At 39.6% G+C, this 23890-nt stretch overlaps 1 long non-coding RNA gene across 1 annotated transcript; it reads left to right on the plus strand.

The window, feature by feature from the left end:
* Positions 1–22775: 22775 nt before the first annotated feature.
* On the plus strand, positions 22776–23659 carry LOC148036182 (uncharacterized). Its single transcript, XR_015691011.1, has 2 exons — positions 22776–22901; positions 23202–23659. It is a non-coding gene; the product is annotated as an uncharacterized LOC148036182 (long non-coding RNA).
* Positions 23660–23890: the final 231 nt, after the last annotated feature.

Consider the following 23890-nt stretch of genomic DNA (forward strand, 5'->3'; position numbering starts at 1 on the left):
TGTTGCACAAGTGTCGCCTCCATTCCAAGAGATCATTTCACTTTTGAATGGTGTTTTCTGGTCAAGAATTATGATTAGACTCGAAGTAGGGTTTTAGGGCGTCTTCTCACTCACCCAATCCTAATTGCACTAGACCGACAACGTTCGGTCCTAGGGATTCCAACTCAAACCAAGTTCTAGCACTAGGTCGAATGGTCCTTAGGGTAGAAACCCTAGATCATTATTTGCATGTGTGTCCCATTCGCTCAATTTCTCCGGGAAGGTGGGTAGGACCTTTGGGTTTGAGGACTTCGACTTGGTGTCCAATTACGTTACTTGGCCACATCTCTAACGTGCCAAGCCCTAGCTAGTACTTGAGGTTTTTATTGAATCGGCTAGCTATGCCTATACGAAACCCTAGCAGTCGTGATACTACAAATGACTTGGGTAAATTGACCTACTTGTCTTTGACAAGGACAATTCTTTCCTAGAGATGATATACTTTATCTAAAGTAGGAAAATAGTTGCAAAATGCTACAATACATGTAAACCTGTAATACATTACTTTCACATGCCATAAGATCCGCAGTAGTCCTATCCCTTCCTTTTAGTTAAAGTCAAAAGGCAAGATAATTTGAAGAGTAATCTACATAGGGCTTACTAGGATTTAGGTCAAGGGATAACACCTACAACCTTGTGTCTAAGTATTTGCATTTCCTGCTTTTATAAGCCATGCAATCATTCCTAAATGTTACATGATGAAATGAAGTTTGCGAAAGTAAAAGTGCGACCCTTAGATACAACAACATCGTGAGTGAAGTTCATGCAATACTAAGGCAAGAGTCGATTTAATCTATTTGCAAGCATCATTTTCCATGCAACCTATAAGATCGGGGTTCTTTATCGTGCTGTGAAACAGAAGTTAATAAATCCCTCACGCGAATCATAACGAAGGGAGTTATTGACTAAATGCAAAATACTCCTTTCCTACATGACCAATGCACTTTAACAATTTCCCCTTTTACCCTAGGCCATATGTGGCTTTCACTTTGAAAATGCACGACAAGACAGTTTGCAACTAAGTTCATAGGGAGAATAAGTGCTTTTCATTCATAACTTTGTAGATGCATGATATGCACGGATCCTTTATCTATAATTATCGAATGTACTATTATCACTACCCATGAATTAATGATAACGTAGTATGAATTTCCCTATGGAGTTAAGCGTATTTAAAACATCTCTTCATGTGGAAATATATTTACGGAACCTGGATTTGTGGATCCGCGGTGATATCCACGTGTAAGTCCGGGGAAGAACCTCCCGCACGTGCGCCTTGTGTCTTCTTGGGAGCCATTGTAGACGTGATTATAGACTCTGTGGGTTCCCTCTAGCCTTACTCTCGCTCTCCGAAACTAACTGCACGTCGATACCTCCTCCTCGCGTGTAGGAATAGGAGCTTTATGAACCCGGGTTTAAATCTAGGAAGGGAACATAGGAATAAGGCCTATGTCCCTTATCCTTAGAAGCTTCTTGACTGAACAGAATCGATGTGGAAGGGGCCCCAATGATTGGGGAGAGGAAAAGATTGAAGACAAGGGAAAGGTAACGATTAATGGTGCTGATGGCAAGGAGCATGGGTGGCAGCCGGCGCTGGGTGCAGCAGGGCGGCAACTATGGCAGCTACAACACGGTAGGCGGCGTCCTTCTCACAGTGTGGCAGCCTCTCTCTTTGATCATGCCCCTTGGCAGCATTCGGCTTTTGTTTCCCAGAGCGACAGCCTCCTCACCCGTTCGTCTGATCCTCTAGCATGCAGCCTTCCCTCTTCCTTCGTCTGATCCTCCCCTCAGCACGGCGACGTGTATCCGAGCCTCTCCCTCCTTACCACGTAGCGGGTGTTTTTATAGGCATGGGGGGGGGAGAGAAGGCCTCCACCACATGGCCCCTTGCATGGGTTCCCCCCCTCCCATGCAGGCCACGACTCTTCCATGTCCCATCCCCCCACACTCCCTCTTCTCCAGCCGTGCATTGGCTGGGGAAAAGGGATAAGAATAAAAAAATTTGCTTTAATAATAACTATTTTGCCCCTCCCAAGAGGGTGTTTACGCGTGAATTTCGGTTTTGAACCCTCGGCTTGCTTTGCCAATGCGGATGGTCTCGATTTCTCACGTGCAGTTTACACATTATACTGCCGGTAAATCCAATATGTGGGATAACCTTTGCACAAGGTTTACGCAGTGTGCGGGAAGTCAATATTCACGGGTGGGAATATTACAGTATCATGGTCTTGGCATGGTCCAACCTGAACGCTATAGGTTTTGCATGGGAAGCAAAAACAATGATCATGAAATTGAACTTCTTACACCTAGTAAAGAAGATTCTTATGCCAAAGACGTAGTCTTGTGTTCTTGCAAACAAAATATGCAAAAAAGAGTACTAAAGTGTGATTGTATTGAATGTTGTGAAAAGTGTAAAAAATGTAATAAACTAAGGAGAGAAATGTTAGCTATTGATTATTTGCCTCTTAAGAAACAATTAGAGCTTTTAGTGCAATCCAAGACAATTTGTCATGATTTTCTAAGCATGTGGCGTTATAAAAGAAGATGGTTAGGGAAAGATATCCATATGTAACAAAAATTCATAAATGAGTTTTGGGATGGAATGAAGTGTCATGAGTATCAAGATTTTTGGAATCCTGATGCTGAGTATGAGGTGGTTGTTGTATGCAACAACCCTACATGTGGGAAGTATATACAACTTTTCCAAGTTCTTGTTTTTCAATAGTTCTAGAACAAGGTTTTGACCAAGAGATGCAAGAGTATAATTTTGTTTGTAAAAAATGTCGACATCTCAACAAATGCAAAAAGAAAATGTGTAGAGGTGATCCTCGTGGCACTTCTTTTACATTGGGATGGCTTCTTATCCTCTCATACTACTAAAACATATTGTGATATGGTCGAAATTAAGGCCCTTAATTGTGGAGAGGGTTCCATGTTAGGAATTATTCCTGTTTTATGCATACCTTTTAGTTGCTCTAAACTTATTCGTAATACTCCTGATGTATTTCAAAAAAATTTAAAACCGCTTATTAGTGAGCTACAAGACCTTTACATAAATGGTATGCAAGTGTCATACAACTACCCTGTAGAAAAGATTTTTGAAAATTCAATGAGACAATCAAACTTTTGTGTTGTTAGATTGATGCTAATGATGGTTACATGGGATCATCCTGCACAATGCAAAATAGGATCCTTCAAAGATGGTGGGCAATTCTTTTGTCATAGAGACAAAGCCCAAGCGACTCTTGATACTAGTAATCCCTCATTCCAAGGACGTTACCTTTACGATGGTAGTCAATATCAAGCAATATATCCTCCATCCCAATAGTCCGTAGGTGAAATGATTGAGGGCTTATCAAGTTCAAAGAGGGCATCCACACAAGCGGAAAAGGACGGAAAACTAAAGGTTGCAGGATTAGCTAGAGAGTCTATTCTATGGAAACTATATGATTTGTATGGTTTTAACTTGTCAATAGACTTGGTATACGATGCATGTGTTATCTCTAAATATATTTCAAAAATACATACGAGTGCTCATGAGAGCCATGTCCAATGAGAAGAAAAATATGTTAGATTTTTGTTGTGAAAAGGCTTATAAGCTCTCTCCACCCTCTATTCGTCATGGATAGTGGCTTCATAACTCAAGTACTATGAAATCTTTAAGGCCGAAGAGAGCCAAAAGTTCATCCAATGGTTCCTACCATATATCTTATGTATAATTGATGAGATACCAAAGTCAATTTGTGACCTAGGTTTGTTGCTCATAGATATTGCACATGCCTTCTATAATTATAGTCGATGTATTGGTTGGTCAAAAGAATGTTTAGGTGTTGTGTACGCACTTTGTTTTGTGCTTGGAGAGTTTATAAGGAAGAAGCCTTTGGTGCTACTTCTTCTCCCTTAGAGCATGTTGCAGGAAATGGAGAACTACTAGATGACATATTGAGACATGGCTCACATAATGTCTATTGGTGTTGTGACTTTGAACGAATGGTAGCATTATATATAGAGGTGAAGACTAATAATCGCTTTAATGAAATATCTTATGTAAATTATTATAAGAGACATTCTTTACTTCAATATTTAAGTTATTAGAAATGGAAGTAGATGGGCCTTTGCCACATGAAAGAATGCTTATCCAAGTACATGCATGTCTTGTTTTACCTCATAGTTATGCTTTCACTAGTTATTAAACACCCTACTATTATTCATTTCATGAGAATGGCATTCTAGAGGTTTCTTCAATTGAGAAGGAAAAGGAGATATGGAAACTTTTTGAAAGAGATGATTCCCAATATCCCTGTAACATAATGATACGTGAAAAATGTATTTTAATCACAAAAAAGAGAAGAGACCGTAGGCTACTTTCATCAGAAGAACATAAATATATTTTGCAATTTCTTGGTCTCTAAGAGAATGCACTAGTAGGACATCTAGTTACCACATATAGAAGAATTCTTTATAATGGAGAAATATACAAGATCACTTATGATGTCGTGGTAAAAACAGACACTTTTTGTAGAACCTTAGAAAGTATAGGTCATTGGAAAGCAAGACTCACTAATTATGTTTTTTTAATAGGAGAACCATAGCTTTGAGCAAGTAGATATGCAACAAAAACTGGTAAGATTTGCACTTTTTCATCTCAAGTGTTACTTTTCTACTGTATAATTTTTATTATCTTTGTTTATATTATAATCATTTATCTTTAAATTTCTTAGTTATATTAACATACCATTATATTTTCTCTAAAATTTCAAGATACAAGTGATGAGGTGTATTATCCACAACTTATGGTGGAATATCAATGTATCTTTTTCAAGAATAGTACAACACATGTATGTACACCATTCACTAATTTAAATATTTTGGTAATTGAAATTTTTAGTTTTTGATATTGACTTCAATTTTCTTGCTTATACTAGTTGGAATCACACAATGATGGTCCACCTCTTGCCTCAATTTCTGCTTGTGACAAATATCAAGAAGATAATGAAATGGTTAGTATAACTTGGTTTGTAGTCTTTTTCCATTTGATTGTCTCTAACACTTAACCTATGTTTCAGGACTATTTAAACTCAAATCATGGTTTTATGGAGCTACCATAAGAAATTTCATTTGTACGAGGAATATATACATATGTTCTTGATTTTTGTATACTTTTAAATTAAAAGATATTTCATTTTTTCAGTTCTACTTTTATTGTATTATAGGGTTTGTGTAGCAATGAACACTCTCTTCCTCAAGATACGATCCAAGATCCTGAGGAGGTTGAAGTTTCACGGAAAAGTCTTCGTATACGAAATGTATGCTTAGCCATCTCTTGATCTTTTATTTTAATACATGCAATTAATAACTTGTATCTAATTACAAACTTCTTGTGATAAAATGGGCAAGAAAATGCAGCAAAGCAAGAAACAACGTCAAAAGAAGAGTAAGGGAAAAAATAAGAAATTATCTAAGGTACTTCTTTGCATTTCTTTTTACTAAATGTGGTATATTTTAATTTTGTTAACTTTATTTTCTTGTCCATACTATAGGCTCTCGGCCATGTTGAACCATCAAAAAGTGTGGATCCTTCTAATATAGAATTGCCATCAAGAACTTCATGGATAACTCAATGTTATTAAATATTAAGACTATAGAGTAGATAATTAACTTATGATGTAGTAGCACACTAATCTATATTGTATTTCTAAAATGCAGGTTGTTAATGCCTTTGAAGAGGAAGACCAAGAAACCATCCTCCTGAAATATTTAGACATCCAATCCATTGATGAGCTATACGCATCATTAAAATCTACATATGGTGTTATTAAGAGAGATCCTACCTTTTTAGGAGGACGCAATGAGCAAACATTACCAGCCATGAGAAAGTCTCTCGTGGATTGGTTTCTCTATGGAGATAAAACTCATGTCATAAAAAATCACAATAAACCTTTGAGTATTGAAGATATATGTATCTTTTATTAACCTCTTAATTAATGAAGATAACATCTTTTAATTCTTCCTATTATTTAAATTTGTATTTTTTACCATAATAAGAATTCTTAAAACTATCTACATGATTGCAACTAGTTTTCTTATATATAAAAAATACTATATCATTAGCTCTAATTACTTTGTTTATATAGTAAAATTTTACTACATTAATAATTAGAAAAATTTAAAATTCTTATATAAAAATATTTTACCATATCACTAACTTCTAAAGTGTTCCATTTTTACTAGTTGGGATTTTTTCTAGATACTTTGATAAGTATCTAGAAAATTTCTCTTTTTTGCTATATGGATAGGTGTCTAAAGCAAAAAAGAAAAATTTCTCTTTCACAGAAGTTCAACTAAGCCAATGGATTCCTTTTTCCAAACCTTCTCAGGAAAATTAGAAATTTTTGCATCAAATTCTTTAAACTTCTTTGAAAAAGTCTTGAGGTTTCGCAAGTTTGGAAAAGCCTTGAGGTTTCGCAAGTTTTAAAATTTTAGATTTGAAAAACTACACTAGCCACATTCAAAGCTTTGAAGACTTTTCTTCTCAGGTTGATGATTCATAGATAAATAATCTTGAATATTGATTTTTTTAAAAAAATTATGAACTTTGTATTTATCAACATATATTTACATCAACTTGGTTGGGTGGGCATTGCCATTGTAAAAGTTTCAAATTCTAGAATGTAGCTCTTTACAGGCTTGCACTTTACCACATCTAGTCTTCAAAATAGCTGAAATTTCATCTCAACATTCACCTAATAGTTTGTCTAGATCCAATTTGTCTGCTTTTGCCCTTTAGATATTCCAAAGCTTTAGTGTTTCTTCTTCATCATTTTCTTGGTTACCAAAAAGAGCATATTCATCTTCAGATGGGCATTGAAACTTGCCATGTTGAACAATTCTTTAACTTTTATCCAAATCTTCCTAGATTTAGCATAATTCCAAAAGAGGTTTGGAATAGTGATCTCCCTTCCATGCCAACAAAGAATACAAAATGGGGACAAGTTTGGTATTTCTTTTAGTTAGTCCTTGCTCAGGATTTTCTTCATTGCGATCCTCCATAGCATGAAATTGAATTCTAGGGCTTTCCATACTCTTGCTCTTACTTTTCAACTTGGCCACTTGTGTATTCCTAGATCTATTTTCCCAAGCCAATGGCATCTTTAGGAAATTTTCATTGTTGGGTCATGTGAAGTGAGACCCTTTTTTCATCTTGCATGATGGCTTACTATTGTGATTAATGAAAGGCCTCCGAACATTTTCTTGATCTACTATCTTGGTAGGTGACCAACCTTTAGCCTTTCAGAGAAGGACTTCACTTAATGAAAGACCTCCACACATTCTTTTGATTTACTATCTTAGTAGTCGACCAACCTTTAGCCATCCTAAGAAGGACTTCATTTAGCCACTCCCTTCTTTCTACATTAGATCAGATTTTCTTCTCGCTTCCTTGGCTAATAGTAATTCTCCCTAGTCCCATAGCTAGGATGTTGTCCATCCCCATCAATCCTGGTCAGCTCCAATTCTTCATATGTGATTGCACTAAGGTAGCTTTGGAAAGTATCATACAAGGTTCATGCTCCACTAACCTAAGCATAAACTCTGGTTTCCACTTAGATGTTAGTCATGATGCCTTACTTTCCAATAGTTCTTAAAACCATGCCCCTATTAGTTTTGGGTGGCATGATGAGGTTCCATATTGAATGCAACATTTTGATTTCGCCCAACTTCCAAATAAAATTTTCTATTGAATGCCACCTTTTGATTTCTCCCATTTGCTGAATAAAATTTGCCATCTTTCTTTCAAGTTGTATCGTTTGTAGAAAAGAGCAACAACACCCAAAAATAGAGTTAGTGAGGTTGGTACATCCGTCCTTCCTTGCAAGCTTGTAAGGGATTCCAACAAACTTTTTTATTTTGGCTTTGGGCTTCTCTCCCAACCATTGCACTTTTTGCTTGATTGTGATCTCAAGGCCTAGGGACACATCAAAATATCTAAAGACTTGTCCTATCTTGATTAGCTTGAAGCCTATGCCCAATATATTACAATTTCTATTTCTTAATGCTAACAAAAGAGTGAGGTACTTGCAAAAACTAGCCATATACTTGCAATAGGGCTTTGGCATTCTCCTTCTTATATTCTAATAGCTTCAATAACAAAGAGTTGAGTGTACATTTGGCTTCCATCTAGTAGTTATAGACCTCTAATGGTTCCATGTTGGATCTTCCATCATATTATCCTTACTAGGATGTAACAAGTGGGATACACATCGACTAGGGTTTACACACCTAGTCACACTATCGAGGTATATAAGGTGTAAGAGTCCCAAATTAGGGCAATCACTTATTATCAAGAACATAGTCTTCACCTTCATCTCCAGCTTCCATGGCTTCCCCCTTCCTTCTCTCCCCTTTTCTGTCTTTCTCTCTCCTCTTCTAGTCTTCTTTCGCTTCTTCTTGCTCTCTTTCTCTCTCTTCAGCTCTTCTTCTCTCTCCTCTCAATTCCTTTCATTACAAAGGTATCAGAGCTTCGAGCTTTGGTTCTTTTCTCCTTTCCCCTTTCTTCCTTTTCACATCCCAAAAACCCTAGTTACTCAGCTTACAAGTACATGCACATCACGAAGGACTGCAGTTAACTTTAGATTTTTGAAGCAAGTAGGAGCTATGGCTAGAGACTTAGACATATCTGGTGGTAAAACAGTTAAAATAGTAGGTCGTAACTTCTTTTCATGCAAACTTTAAGGGTTCCAGGCCAAGTTCAGAGTCCCAACAGTTGAAAGAGGGCAAAACTTTAGTTACTTTTTTGCCTCAACCCTCCTTCTTGCAAGCTGCCATGGCTACCAACCCACATAACCTCCACCAACTTTATCCAAACACCTCTATGGCTCTAGCCACTTCTTGCACTTGATTCCCACCATCTCCAACTTCATTTGGAGCACCTGGGTGCCAAGGGAAACCCTCCCCAATCAATAGGCAGCAGCCCACAATTTGTGACGCAAATTGTGTTGTTGCTCGTGGCCATCTCCAACCTCCTACTCTTGCTCCCAGTCTGCCCCTTAGCACTCTTGGCCTCCTGGAGCAAGGACTGAACCCCCTCAGCAAAATCTAACTCCCCTTCCTCCGACATTGACACCCGGATTGAGCCTCCTACTGAACACGCCTGTGGGCACCCATTATTGCTCAATCCAAGCTCTTGATCCAACCCACAACCCCTAGAGCTAAGCCATCAAGAGATCTCTCAATCCCCTTTTGACCTCTCCTACTCGGATTGAAGACGTGGAGCTCAGCTTGCATGGGAGCTTTGTGGGCAGCCATGACTTACTTGAAGCTTCCCTCTTTGAAGCTCAAGCTCGAGGACAAGCATTGGAACCTTCCTCATTAGTAGGAGCATTCGAATGCTGAAGTATTCTTCCACAGATGCCCCAACCAACCGGACTTGATCGATGGAGCAATCGGGCATCATGATGATTTATACTTCAACGGTCTTCCCAAGCATTAAAGAGGTATGTTAATCTGATCTTAATCTCTCAAATTAGCCACTTGCTGAGCATAATCCCCTGTTGGAGAGATTCAAGATCATATAGGTTTAATAGTTCAATCCTCTTCATGTGCACGCATTATATATCTTCCTGAAATTCATGGTATTGGTTGACATTAGCTCCCACTTTGTCTTGTGATCTTGGATAAGCCCCAAAATTAATGAAAGCCATTGTAAATTGGGTAAGTAGTAGCCACTAAGTCACTAGACTACCAAGCTAACCCCCACCCCAACCTCTATTCATTCCTTGCATCTCATGAAAAGGCCCAATGTCTCCTGTCCAATGCATCTCATGTTGATTGCTTAATAGAAATGTATGTCATGTATACTCCCACTAAGGAAAAAGGCCGATTCTAGGCGAGGTGGTAAGACAAAAGAGAGGTGACCCTTCCTTACCACTTCAGATCCTGAAGGGGTGCACAACCCGCAGTCCGGGGTGAATTTTGCCCACCTCCCAATGATCCAAAGCCCAATACTTTTATGTAGGTGTAGGTACTACCCATGAGCTCCAGTCTCCCTGATGCAATGATTCCCCTTGGAAACCCCCACAATGCTAATGGCACCCATGTATGACTTTTGAAGTGCATGCGATCAAAGAGATGTATGGCAGTGAATTTACTTATGCATTGATGACAGAGAAGATGGGTATGCAATGATGGTTGGGATAATGCTCAGTATGCTTAGGATGCTATTTATATTGCTGATCAGGCCTCCCTAACTATGCTCCATCCATATAAGCTTTTGCAATAAGAGCTAGGCAGTGTTTTTGGTCACAGTCCTGTAGACAGTCAAGAAGATCCTATTGCAGAAAATTTTTGTTTTAAATTTTCAAGTGAACCTTCTAGCTCACCTCAAAGAGGGCTTCTTCCCCTCTCATTTGAATGAAAAAACTCCCTAATAGGACCTACGGTTTGAAAGTTATGCCCATTTTTGTGCATTAGGGTCATTGTGGACCGCTCTAGGACAGCAGGCACAGTAAATCCTTTGTAGAAAATTCTAATCACTTTTTGTCACAAATTTTAATAGCTCATCTCAAAGAGGACTTTGTCTCCTCTGTTTTGAGCCAAAAATCTCATCAATTGGAGTTTCCTACAAAGACTTGCGCCCCTTTTACTGATAGGAGGTCTTGTGGACTACATCCAAATGGCTGGCCAGAAAGGCAAAAGCAAGGCCCAAGAGGAACTATGGAGGGAGATTAGAGACTCGTGGACCTCCATGAATGAAGAACCAAGGTCTACACAAGATTACCATAGTGACATATAGGAGGAAATGCTTGAAACGCATGGACTTCATCATATGGAAGGACATAATGATGTGGTCACCAACCACCACGAGATGATGTCCAAATTTGTTGAAGCAATGAATCACATGGCTCTCTCAAACTCGAAAACTCAACAGACCTTAGAGCAAGTCACTACTCTTGTTGCTCAATTAGTGACCACTTTATCCCAAGAGACAGTCAATGACTCTAGGCATGAGTCTAGACATCCTCCACATTAGGAACCCTTGCATGGTCAATAGGGTATAGTTGGTGCTAAGGAAATTTCCCCTTCCACCTGCGAGATCGGTGAACCCTCTCTTATGCATGATGATCCCTTGTTAAATTCCCCCGTCCACCATGTAGCTACCATCCATTTGAGACCTTCTCCCATCCTTGGTCAAATTTCCTCCGCTCTCCCTAGGAGCTTCCATGGCTTCTCCCTTCCTTCTCCCACCCTCATCTCCAGCTTCCATAGCTTCCCCCTTCCTTCTCTCCCCTTTTCTCTCTCTCTCTCTCCTCTTCTAGTCTTCTTTTCTCTTCTTCTTGCTCTCTTTCTCTCTCTCCAGCTCTCCTTCTCTCTCCTCTAAGTTTCTTTCATTACATAGGAGCTCTACCATGATATAAAATAAAAGTGAACATTAGGGACATCCCTGTCAAGAATCGCGTGATGGGGGGATTTGCTTGAGCTACTGCACCAAACACACATTGTATACACAAGAGGAAGCTCACTCAAGAATACAAGAAGAGAGATGGAGACCAAAACGTTTTCTTGCTGATTTTTCTTCTTCTTCCACACACTATACAATGTACACAAAGTATAGATAAGATACAACATAAAGGAAAGTGGCTTCTAAGTCAAACAGTGCATAACCGACTACATTAATCGACTGGAGTTATATCTTTGCTAGCTGTAGGTAGGTATAACAAACTAAATATAATAAGTGATAAGTCAATGGCCATGTGAGTATCATAATGACCACCAACGTGCTAAGTGTAGACATGCGGACTCATCTAGCCAGGCGGTTCATCATCAATGTCCGCAGTGTTGAGCTTGCCATCTCAACACTCCCCCTCAACCGCAATTCTATCTCTGCAACTCCAAGTAAGCTTCGGAACTTTCGAAGCTTCTCTACACCCAATGCCTTTGTGAAAATGTCAGCTATCTGATCCTGGTGCTGACATATACCAAGTCAATCTCTCCTGCAAGTACCTTCTCTCTCCAAAGTGGTAGTGCACCTCAATGTGTTTTGTCCTAACATGGAACACTCGATTCTTAGCTAGCTGTATGCTGCTCATGTTGTCACAATGAATGACAACTGGACCATCTCCCTACATGTCCAAATCACCTAATAACTTTTGCAACCATTCCACCTCACATGCTACCATAGCAGCACCTCTATACTCAGCCTCTGTACTCGATAAAGCAACTGTAGGTTGCTTTTTGCTTCTCCATGTAACTGTTGTACTACTAAGGGAAAACATGAATCCACTTGTAGATCTTCTGTCTGACATGCTACCAGCCCAATCTGCATGTGTATATCCAAAGACCTGTACGTCCTTACCTGGCTCATAAAAAAGTCCATAATGTAAAGTGGACTTCACATACCTCAATATATGTCTAACTACATCCAAATGAGGCTTTCTAGGCATATGCATAAATTGACTGATGAGGCCAACAACATAGCTCAAGTCTGGCCTTGTGATAGTCATGTAAATCAAACTCCCTACTATCCTCCTGAATATAGTAGGGTCTTCTATCTCATCTCCAACGTCAGCACTCAACTTCACGTTTTGCTCCAATGGTACTAAAAGAGGCTTACATGCTATCATACCATACTTGGATAACATATCCAAGCCATACTGCCTTTGGGATAACCATATATCATCATTACATTTGATCACCTTAATACCAAGAAAGTATCTTAGCTCACCCAAATCTCTTATCTTAAACTTCTTCTTCAAGAAGTCCTTAACTTCAGCAATCCCATTGTCACTGTCACTTGTAATAATCAAGTCATCCACATAGATGAGTATGATTACCAAATCTGCATCTCTCTTTCTCACATAAAGTGAGTGATCAATATCAGAAATACAAAATCCAATATTGACAAGATACTCTCCAATCTTGTCAGACCATGCTCTAGGTGATTGTTTTAGCCCATAGAGCGCCTTCTTTAACCTGCACACATATGTGGAATGCTCTAAATCCTTATTACCTGCTGTTAGCTACTCCATACACACTTATTCTTTCAATTCACCATGCAAGAAGGCATTCTTAATATCCATTTGCTGCAAACTCCAACCTTTGGCTGATGCCAAGGCAATCACACACCTAACAGTTGCCATCCTAGTAACTGATTGAATGTCTCTTTATCATCTATGCCATATGTTTGAGCATAGCCTTTTGCAACCAACCTAGCCTTATACCTACTAAATGAACGATTTGCATTATGCTTGACTTTGTAAACCCACTTACAGTCAATAGCTTTCTTACCCTTAGGTAAGGGTACCAAATCCCAAGTTTTATTGGCTTCTAATGTAGCCATCTCCTCATCCATTGTTGCATCCCAATGAGCATGAACAACACCATCCTTAAAACAAGTGGGCTCAACATCCTCAACTAGTTTCACCATATAAGCATAATGGTGAGATGCATAAGCTTCAAAACCAAATCTTTTAATAGGGTATCTGACCCTGCTAGATCTGTGTACCATCGGATCACTCAATGGAGTGTTTACATTACTATGAGCTCTATGTACACCTGGTGTCTTGACTGAAGGAATACCAAGCTTATCATTCAAACTCTCTCAACCACTGGAATCTTCATCAAATCCCAAATGACTGGTTGATGCATCATTACCATCCAACACTTGCTTCTTTCCTTTGTCCTTCCGTGCAACACTTATAGATCCACTTGAAGATATGGGGCTACTCCTTAGTCTCCAAATATCTTTAAGTGCGATACATCGGGCTTCTTGCCAGGGCTTCTTGCCAGTAAAGCACTCTTCAGGAGTCATCCCATGAACTGCAGCTGTGGGATTTCTGTTCATAATGTAGAGAGTAGTATGAATAGCCTCAGACCAAAAATGTTTGGGCATATTCTTTTCAGCCATTCATGCCCGTGTGACTTTTGCAATATGCCTATTTTTTCTTTTTGCAACCCCATTTTGCTGTGGGATATACCTGCAAGTAAATTGCCTCTTTATCCCATGAGACCTCAAGAAGCCAGTAAACCCATTAGAGAGGTACTCTCCCCCTCCATCTAATCTCAAGCACTTCACTTTTAAGCATGTTTCTCTTTCAACAGTTGCCTTAAAAGATTTCAAGTGCTCAAACACATCACTCTTTTCCTTCATGAAGTATATCCATAACTTCCTTGAACAGTCATCAATAAATATGACAAAGTATTTGCTGCCACCAAGAGATATATTCTATGTAGTCCCCCAAACATCTGTATGCACTACATCAAGTATTTTTCTACTCACTTCTCTATCATGAGAGAAAGATTGTCTTGCTTGCTTACCAAACTGGTATGCTTCACAGACTTTATGCAATTCTACAACTCTAAAAGAAGGCAACCCTGTAAACCAATCCTCTCGACTGTATTAATTTCAGCCTTTGCACATTTTTATGTACAATATATTTATGCCATATTTCAATATCTGCAATTACTCCTTTTCCTTTAGCATACATAGCAACATCCATTGCACGAATTCCATCATTTTAAGTGAACATTTTGCCAACTCTACTTCCTTTTGTGACCAACCTACACTTATCATTAAGGTCTTCGACAAAACAACCTTTTGCATTGAATCGGACCTGCAACCCCTGCTCTACCATTTGGCCAACAGACACTAGATTCTTTGTAATTGATGGCACATGTAATACATCTGTCAGACTCTTTGTATGGCCATCATACAAGGACAAGGGAACCTTTCCAATGTGTGAAATTGGGTGTCATGAATCATCACCCGTTTGCACATAACCTGGATTTTGTAAGTCCTGCATCTCTCCAAACCATTCAACATGACTGGTCATATGATTAGATGCACCTCAATCGACATACCATAAATCATCATGTGTCCCCTTTCCTGTAACTGCATTCATCATATGCTGCGTAATAAACAGACGCTCATTTTTGTCTTCATTCTATCGTGAAGACGATACATAGTTTCCTTGCTACAATTTATCACTGCGAATATCATCCTTTTTTGCATAGCAATGGGCTGCAATATGGCCTGTTTTGCCACAATAATGGCAAACAATAGTAGAATTTCCAGAACCTCTATTCTACCATCCACCTCTTCCTCTAGAGCTCCCCCTCCCTCTAAAGTTCCCTCAGCCTCTTGAAACCTGTACTTCACCAAATTGCTGATTGAACATGTTTTGCTGGTTATCACCAGCATGACCCGTACCACGGCCTCTTGAAGAGGATCTACCACATCCCCTTCTTGAACTTGAGTAAGGTCACTTTATTGACCAGTTGCATGTCTTGAATAAATCTCAAAGCCCCATTCTTTTTGGGCACAGTAAACCAACAATTTGAGTATGGGGCTAAAGAAGGCTCCAAGATATTCATGCGAATCTTTTCATTTAGCAAATCCATTAGCTTTGGCAAGTAATCTTTAGGCACTGGAATAGGCCTCAAGCTCCATGGTACATGTGGCACAGTAAATATGACCATAAGAGAGACAACATTTGGATCCACACAACCTATTTCACTTGGTTGAAATGCAAATGCATTCCCATATCTAGCCAACATATGCATAAAACAGTTTCTCTCAGTAGGCAAAAGAAACCCTTCTCCACCAACTTTCAATTCCTGTAATGTTTCAGATGTAAACTGATGACCTGTATCTTTAGGATCCTGTAAGCTTGGCTACCTTGACACTTTTTCATACATACCCTCACTCTCTGGTGGAAGTGGCAAAGCAATTAGTTTCACCTTTTTGTCAACTGTCTTATACTTTGTCTCCACAAGTGCTTCAGCCCATTGTAATCCTTCTTGTCGAGCAAACAATGCTATAACATCATACATATCCAAAGAACATACTGACAATACTCTATTTTCAGCCTCATTTTCTGCATGTATAGTTGCTAAAATTTCAGCCATAGTGTCAGTAATATTCAGCCCATTAAAGATGCCTGAAATGCCATCATTTTCATCTAACAGCCCCAATGATCTCAGTTTCTTAACAGCCCATTTCATAGATATGCGTTCAGCCCTACACATAGCTTCCATAGGCTTAAACCAACATGAACTGTTTGCTGTAAACTGAGAATTACCAATAGTAAATACATGCTTCATTTCATCAAGAGGCGAGTACACCCTCTTAACAGCACTACTGTAGCCCCGCATTAAATGAAAATCGAGGTCTTTGAATTCCCTTGCATTTGGAAGCAAAGGAGATTCTCGAAGCGTATCATGATTTCTAGGATTATTAACACAAACAGTAAGAAATTGGACTGCTTTTCTCCCATCCTTACTTCTGACTCTTGCATAAGTAGAACCATCATCAAGCACCTTTGTTTCCATATGCACAACTATAATAGAGGGCTGACCCAAAATCACTGCATATGAGGAATTATCTTGCACAAAGAAGTGTTACTCTTCATGTACATCACCAATCGTCACTTTTACATTAGGACATGCAGCATAGAGCTCCCCTGAAGAATTATTTATAGCCCTCATTCGCCAACCACGATCAGTTTCTATAGGCCATGCACCATTTTCATACAATCCACCTTCAATGACATTTATCTCAGACCCATGGTCAAGTAAAGCAACACAAGGAGTTTCACGCTCCCCTATTTTCACTACCGTTTCAATGGTAGCTCTAGCCCAATGATTTCTTGTGTAGTGACTTCGAGGAATAAATCCTAGAGTCTCTTCTCCATATTGTTGCATTTGCCTTACTCCACCATGCATATTGCTACAAGACAATGCATTTTTCAGCCACTTTCTTCTCTTTTCCACATGCTGTCCACCACTGGTTAGTAGCTTCCTACATAGATAATCCAGTACTTACTTCATGCTCATATTCAGCCCGAATTCCCAAAAAACCAGTTTCCTCTTCAAATTGCAGCAATGCACTAGTGGTATCACCAAGAAACTGACGCTTCCTTTTAATTATGTCAATGATCTCATCATGAAACTCTTACTTGGCAATGCCAAGCGCCTCTCCCAAGGTGAATTCCACCTGACTGTTTAAGATCTATTCTTCAAGAACCTTCTTAAGATCTGTGGCTATCTCAATGTCAGATTGCAACTTATATCTTGGCTGCTTGCCCTTCTTTTTGCCCTCTTGTTTGTTATCCTGTTTTTTCTCCTAACTGACCTCTTTCATAACATGCTCGGGAGGTGGCTGATTTGCAGCTTTAGGATGATCCACACTTCTTCTTGTCATTCTTTTAGATGTCCCTGCAATATCTTCATCTCTTTTTCATTTTTCTTCCTTAAGTACATCCGTGTTTTATACCTTTGCTAAATATGCATACACTGAATATGCATCTACCGGTGATTCCCAACTAGTTATGCCACGAATGTCTTGCCCTGCATGAGACATTTCACTATCAGTGACCTTTCTCTTTTCAGCTCCATGTAAAGCATGTATCCATATTTCAGCCTTTGGACCAACCATCACTTGGCCATGCATTCTATCCAACTGTAGACCCAAAGTAGAAGCATGTACTGCCGCATAAGCATTTCGGACAGCCAAGTCTTTCAACAACTTCTGCATACCTCCCTTTCCAAAATTCAAAGCAAGAGAAAATCCCATTTATTGTGCATGGATCTTGCCATCTTTCCAAAAGATAAGCTATCGTACCAAGGCCTCCTGATAGGCAGCACAATTCTTTCTCTCGTGCTGCAAACTGTCACAACACATACATCTTTTTCTAGGCTTAGGGGTTGTTGCCCGTCCCCTTTCCTCTTGTCCTTTTTCGTCCAATTTCGCAACCTTCAATTGAAGATCCCGCATCCCTTTGACCAATTCATCCAAGACATCTTCCCTAACAGAGGAAACAATAGCAGGTACATCAAGTGTCTTGCCCGTAACAATGGGCAAGCTAGAGACATGCAATCTTTCTCTTATTCTATGCTTCTTCACAAGTGCAGTGACAACTTCCTTGACATGCCTCCACTCTGTTTTCAAACTTGTCTCCGTAGTCTGATCCTCCAGCAAATCATCAAGCTTCTCTTGAAGCTCAGGATCAGCTGCCTGTAGAAACAATTTAATTTTTGGACCTACAAGAACTTGTTGTTCTGCAAGATTCAACTACTCAAATTGACTTTCAAATTCTCTTAACAATTCCGTAGCCACAAGACCCTTATTGGGTTGTATAACCCACTTCTGAAATGTCTTGCGCGTAATCAAACTGGTGTCCTCAGTGTAAAATTCTTCCCTGAGTGTCTTCTTGATGGCTACCAGTCTTCATCCTGCAAGTATAATTCAGTAATCCGTGCTTTTAGTTCATGAATAGTAACACGTACAAAATGCCGGCTCCATGCAGATTGAGCCACTCCAAAGAATTCCATCTTCTGAGCATAGGTATGTACATATGCGGATACATTCCTACCATTGAATAACTTCACCTCATGCTCAACTGCTTGCAAGGCATTCATCACAACACTTTCTATTTGAGCTGAAGCTTGCATCACCTGTTGTTGTTGTTGTACTTGCATAAGCATATTCATATTTTGCACCAACTATTCCAAAACATCACTGGAGATTGTATTTGAAGGTTCTCCCATATTATCTTTCCTTCTTGTGTGACGACCTTTCACGTCAGGTTCACCAATGTCGGAGGGGTTTTTGTCGAAAGGTCGAATCCACTGGGGATTAGAAGTAGAAGGAAGTAAAGATAGGAGATGGAAGAGAAGATAGAGAATACCCAAGTGGTAAATACTACAAAAAAAAATCACAATGAATTGAAACAATATGTATTGAAAAAACTTGGAATCTTTGCACTACTTAGAAGCAATCTTCAGGCATAAGTTCTCCTGGAGCTCCTTCGTAGACCAAAAACGTGGATTAGAAAAAATCAGCTCTTTCTCTGCTGTCTGGAACCTAAATCTGATGGCTCTGTTGGCTCCGAAAGGGGGGTAAAACCCTACGACGCTTGGTCACGGATCTCCCAGATCACTCCTTGTTCTTCTTTTAGTTCAATCTGCAGTTTTCAGTCTGTTTACAATGATCGCAACGCGCACAATTTTGTCAATCTCTCTTTTTTATGAAAAATCTCCTAATTGGCTAAAAAAGTAACTAGCTTTTTGCATGCCATCCTAATCTAGAAGCTTTTTCTAACTTTTTTGGATTTTTATAATAAATAATATAAAAAATAGACTAAAATTATCCAAAAATCTAGTATTTTCGGATAATCCATGCAAGTCACACTAGTACTAATGGCTCAAATCACATTGACTCTCTAGATTAATAGAGAAGTCGAATGATGATGCATTCCATACTTTTTCATACTGTGTCCTCATAACATCACGACAACGTCTTACTTATGATGAGGCCATGCGCAGAGGTGATAGTCACTCTTGGGAGAGGGCCATGTAGTCAGAGTATAACTCATTGTAAAGAAATCATATATGGGATTTGGTTCCTTTGCCTAGTTCAAAGCATGCTTTGCCATGCAAATAGGTGTATAAGTTGAAAAGTACCTCTCAACGCCCCAAGCTGGCATACAAGGGCAAATTGGTTTCTAAGGGTTCCAAGTAAGAGCATGGTGTGGACTTTGATGAAGTCTTTTCTCTTGTTGTGAAGACGACTACCTTATGCTTGGTATTGGCTTTGGTTACTCAACTTGACTTGGATCTTTATCATATGGATGCCAAGATGGCTTTTCTTTATGGAAACTTGCATGATGAGATTTACATGGAGTAGCCTAAGGGCTTTGTAGAACCTAGCAAGGAGGACCACCTAGTGTGTAGATTAAGACATAGCCTTTATGGCCTTAAACACACACCTAGGGAATGGCACCACAAGTTTGATACGTTTATGTATTCATAGGAATATTCCCGTAGTGATATAGATCTATGTTTATACATGAAGAAAGCTCATGATGGCAGCCTTATGATTTTGATACTCTATGTGGATGATATGTTGATAGTTAGGAGCACTCATGATGAGTTGGATGCCTTAAAAGGTCATCTCAAGAAGAGCTTTAAGATGAAGGACATAGGACAAGCCTCACATATTCTTGGGATGCGCATTACGTGCGATCATTCTAAGGGACTCCTTTACTTGTCATAGAATGAGTACATCAAGAAGGCCCTTGAGTGGTTTCATCTATAGGATGTTAAGCCTATTGGTTATCCTTTACCTTCTCATGTGAAGGTTAGTAAGGCCAATTGTCCATAGTCCACATGAGTAAAAGGCCAAGATGGCTAAGTCTTAGATTCCTTATGTATCTGTAGTGGGCAATTTTATATATGCCATGTTAGCCACTTGCCTTAACATAACATTTGGAGTGGGACTTGTGGCATGCTATGTGGCTATACTTGGCAGATGGTATTGGGGTGCCATCAAGAGTAGCATGAGGTACCTAAAGGGCATATCAGCTTTGTTAGAGGTATTGTTTCTCAAATGTCCAAGATACAAAAATGCACGGCCCTATCTACTACAAAGACAGAGTATGTTGCAACCATTGAAGCTTGCAAGGAGGCCCTTTGGTTGGTGGGCTATCTAATGTGAGACATTGGCATTACTGATAAGGTCCCTATACTACATTTAAATTTTATGAGTTATTTAGTTTGCTAGGAATCCAATCTTCCATGTGAAGGTGAAGCATGTTGAGGTACGTTACCATTTTATTCGAGAGGTTATTGGGGACAAGTCCATTGAGTTTATCAAAATCTCAACTAAACAAAATCGTGTAGATCTACTCACTAAAAGTCTCCTAACATAGCATTTTTCCTTCCTTAGGAAGTTGATGGGAGTTGGATGATGCGATGATGTCTTTCATCATCCTGTTGTACTTATGTACATTTGTCCTTTTCACGTTTTCTTGTTCTCTCCTCACTAGGGGCACATTCGTCTTTAAGTGGGAGGTTGGTGAGGGTAAAGGTACCTATGCCTAGCTACTCATATATTAATTATACTGACAGTATCCGCACCGTGTATTAGTTACATGCACACATGTACACTGCATGTGGTAGGCTCCCATCATCATCACTTTATTCTTTATTATTTCAATGACATTTGAATAAAGAAAAGGCCACTCATGCATTGTGTTTGTTAGAGTTTTCACATATTGTGTGTCTCTCTCTAATGCTCTCGCTCCTTCCACCATAGCTCTTGCTTCCACTCTGAGCTTCCACTTCAGAGCTCACTCCCTTCTATTAAATCAAGAAAATGGCTTATTAGTATGGAGACTTACAATTGTATGAAAATACATGATGCATATTAATGGGGGCAAGCTCCCAATCCTTTGTAGTGTAAACGTGTTGCATAGTGCAACTAAATCTCAAGTATTCTTCCATAAATTATGACGTCTTACTCAATGGGGGCATGTTTCTCTTGGTTGCATGTACACCCGTGAGTCTTTCTTGAACATTTCTCTTATCCATTGTCCATGCTTGTCCTTTGTATTATGGATATAGATAGCCTCAATGGAATCTAAAGGATGCAATTTATGACTTACAGATGCCATCATAATGATTTAACAAGAAGAAACTTATGGTTCTTGGAAGAAAGAAGGTAGGGTGCTAACTATAAGAAAGGGAGAAATGGTGTCTATGGAGCACCAACTAAGAATGGTTCCTTTGTGGCTATCACTATGGTTGTGGAAGAAGGGAGGTAGTGGAAAGCTTTAATAGCCTTCATGAAATATAGATAGGCTCAAAGCAATCTCAAGGATGCTACTAGCTAATGACTTTGAGATGCCATAAAAATGATTCAACAAGAAGAAACTTGTAGTTCTTGGAAGGAAGAAGGCAAGAAGCTCACTACAAGCAAGGGAGAAATGGTGGCTATGGAGCACCAATTGATAATGGTGCCTTTGTGGCTATGACTATGGCTATGGAAGGAAGGAGGTGGTGGAAAGATTTGATGGATGCATTTGTAGAATGGAGAAGAAGGATGCCAAAAAAAAAGATGCGATTCTTACAGAAACACGTCAAAAAAGCTTTTCCTTGACTATACATAACATGAAATTAGTTTTTTGGAAAAAAAGAGGCCTAAATTTGGGAGAGGATGAATTTTTTAAAATTTTTGCCTCTCATATTTGAATGGCCTATGGGGCCTACCTAACATGGGGGACAAAGTTCTTAGAGATAAAAGTAGGGGGAGGGAGTGAAGATAGGGGGACAAGCCTTCTAGTTGGTGGGCCCAAGGGGAAATAGAGAGTCGATAAAATGTACATACCCACCCCCTCTCCCATGGAAGGTCTAATGACTCCATGGATTTATCTATAATTTTGTAGAATATCATTTACTACCACGCCAAACGAGGTCATGGTGTGTAAGTACAACCCCTACGTCGTGCATCTTTGGAGGCACAATACAAATCTATTCGTGTCCAAATTTTCTACTTCTTCAAAAGAGGAGTTGCGTTTTGAAAGTCTTCGACGATGCTAATCTCAAGTTAGTGGAAGGAAAAGCATGCTCAGATTTCCCCCTTCAAAAGATGAGATAAGGATACAAACGTTTTCCACGAGGACTGGGCGATCAGTTTGGAAACTGGAAAACTAAGGTAGTGGTCGGAGGTTCCCACAATACGTCTCTTTTTTTCGATTACGAGTATGAATCACCAAGTTAAGTGTTTGGACTGTCTAGCCTGACAGTTCATATCCACGAGCCAAAGCGCCCTGTTGACTGAAAAATATAGTAGACCACGGTGCCACGCGGCTTGATCTTACTTGGGCTCGTGTCCAGCTCTCCTTGTATCTTGCCTCTGTATTTATAGTGGGCAATCGAACTAGCCAACCCTAATCTCTCTCTCTCTCTCTCTCTCTCTCTCTGTGTCGCTACTATGGCCGCATTTAGCCTCCGTGCCCAACCGACTTTTGTCTGGCTGCAATCCCTGCTCCTGATCCTCCTTATTGCCACCATTGTTACTGATCATCCAGGTAACTAAATAACAGTGCACAATCAAGTATCCACTAGCTCATAATCTTTTAATCTCATTCCAAGGAAACTTTTCTAGCCACCGTATCGATTGTTTAAGTAGATTATTCACGTCGTTGATCGTGTGACCCTGATGATTTGATGCGATGAATAATTGGTGCGATTGATTGTCGATGAAATGGCACACAGAGTAGGTTATAAGCTCACGTGATCATGTGTAGCGATTAACTGGATGATTGGTGATACAATTACGTTGATTAAGTTTGTTATCATTGAGATTATAAATATACTGTGTGTTGTAGGCGCAAGGGCGCAGAAAGGGCCGTGCTCGGACATATGCGAGGTCGTGGATTACGTGAGCTGCAGCTCCAGTCCAGGTCAGGAGCTGCCGCGCGCCTGCAACTGCTGCTTCTTCAACAATGCCTACCCCGACCAGACAGGCTGCGCCCTCCATCTCTCCGACGGCACCATCGAGCAATGTGACTTCTGATCTGCTTACAGAGTCATGATTACACTCATAAAACCATGATTATAGTGCTCCGCACAATCACTACCATACAATGTGGATGCCGATAAGTGACTAAGATCGTTACTACTAAACAAGATATCCGTATAAGCCATGAATAAGTCGCAAGATACTTTGTCCTGTTATTCATATTATTATCATATGGAATAGCGTATGGCTTTGCCATGCATACAAATGAGTGGTCACGTCAAAACCGAGGCTTTGTGTCAATGGACTGCAACTAGCCTTGTATGTCTGGATGAATTAACAAAATTTCGTATGACAGTTAGTACTCCAGTTTTGTACCCATTGTTTGCATAAATCTTTCATACCATGATGAAGAAAACGTCCATCAAGATTAATTCCGATCGCACCTATAACGTCAACGTGAGAAAAACATGGTCTCACCATCGTGCACAACAGCATTGCTCTTCCCTTTCTATTTTTCTCCTTTATCTCAAGTGTCGATTGTCTCAAAACGCTCTT

This window comes from Lygodium microphyllum, chromosome 5 (assembly GCF_053477565.2).
Source record: "Lygodium microphyllum isolate KBCC chromosome 5, Lygodium_microphyllum_v1.1.10, whole genome shotgun sequence".
Taxonomy (NCBI): Eukaryota; Viridiplantae; Streptophyta; class Polypodiopsida; order Schizaeales; family Lygodiaceae; genus Lygodium; species Lygodium microphyllum.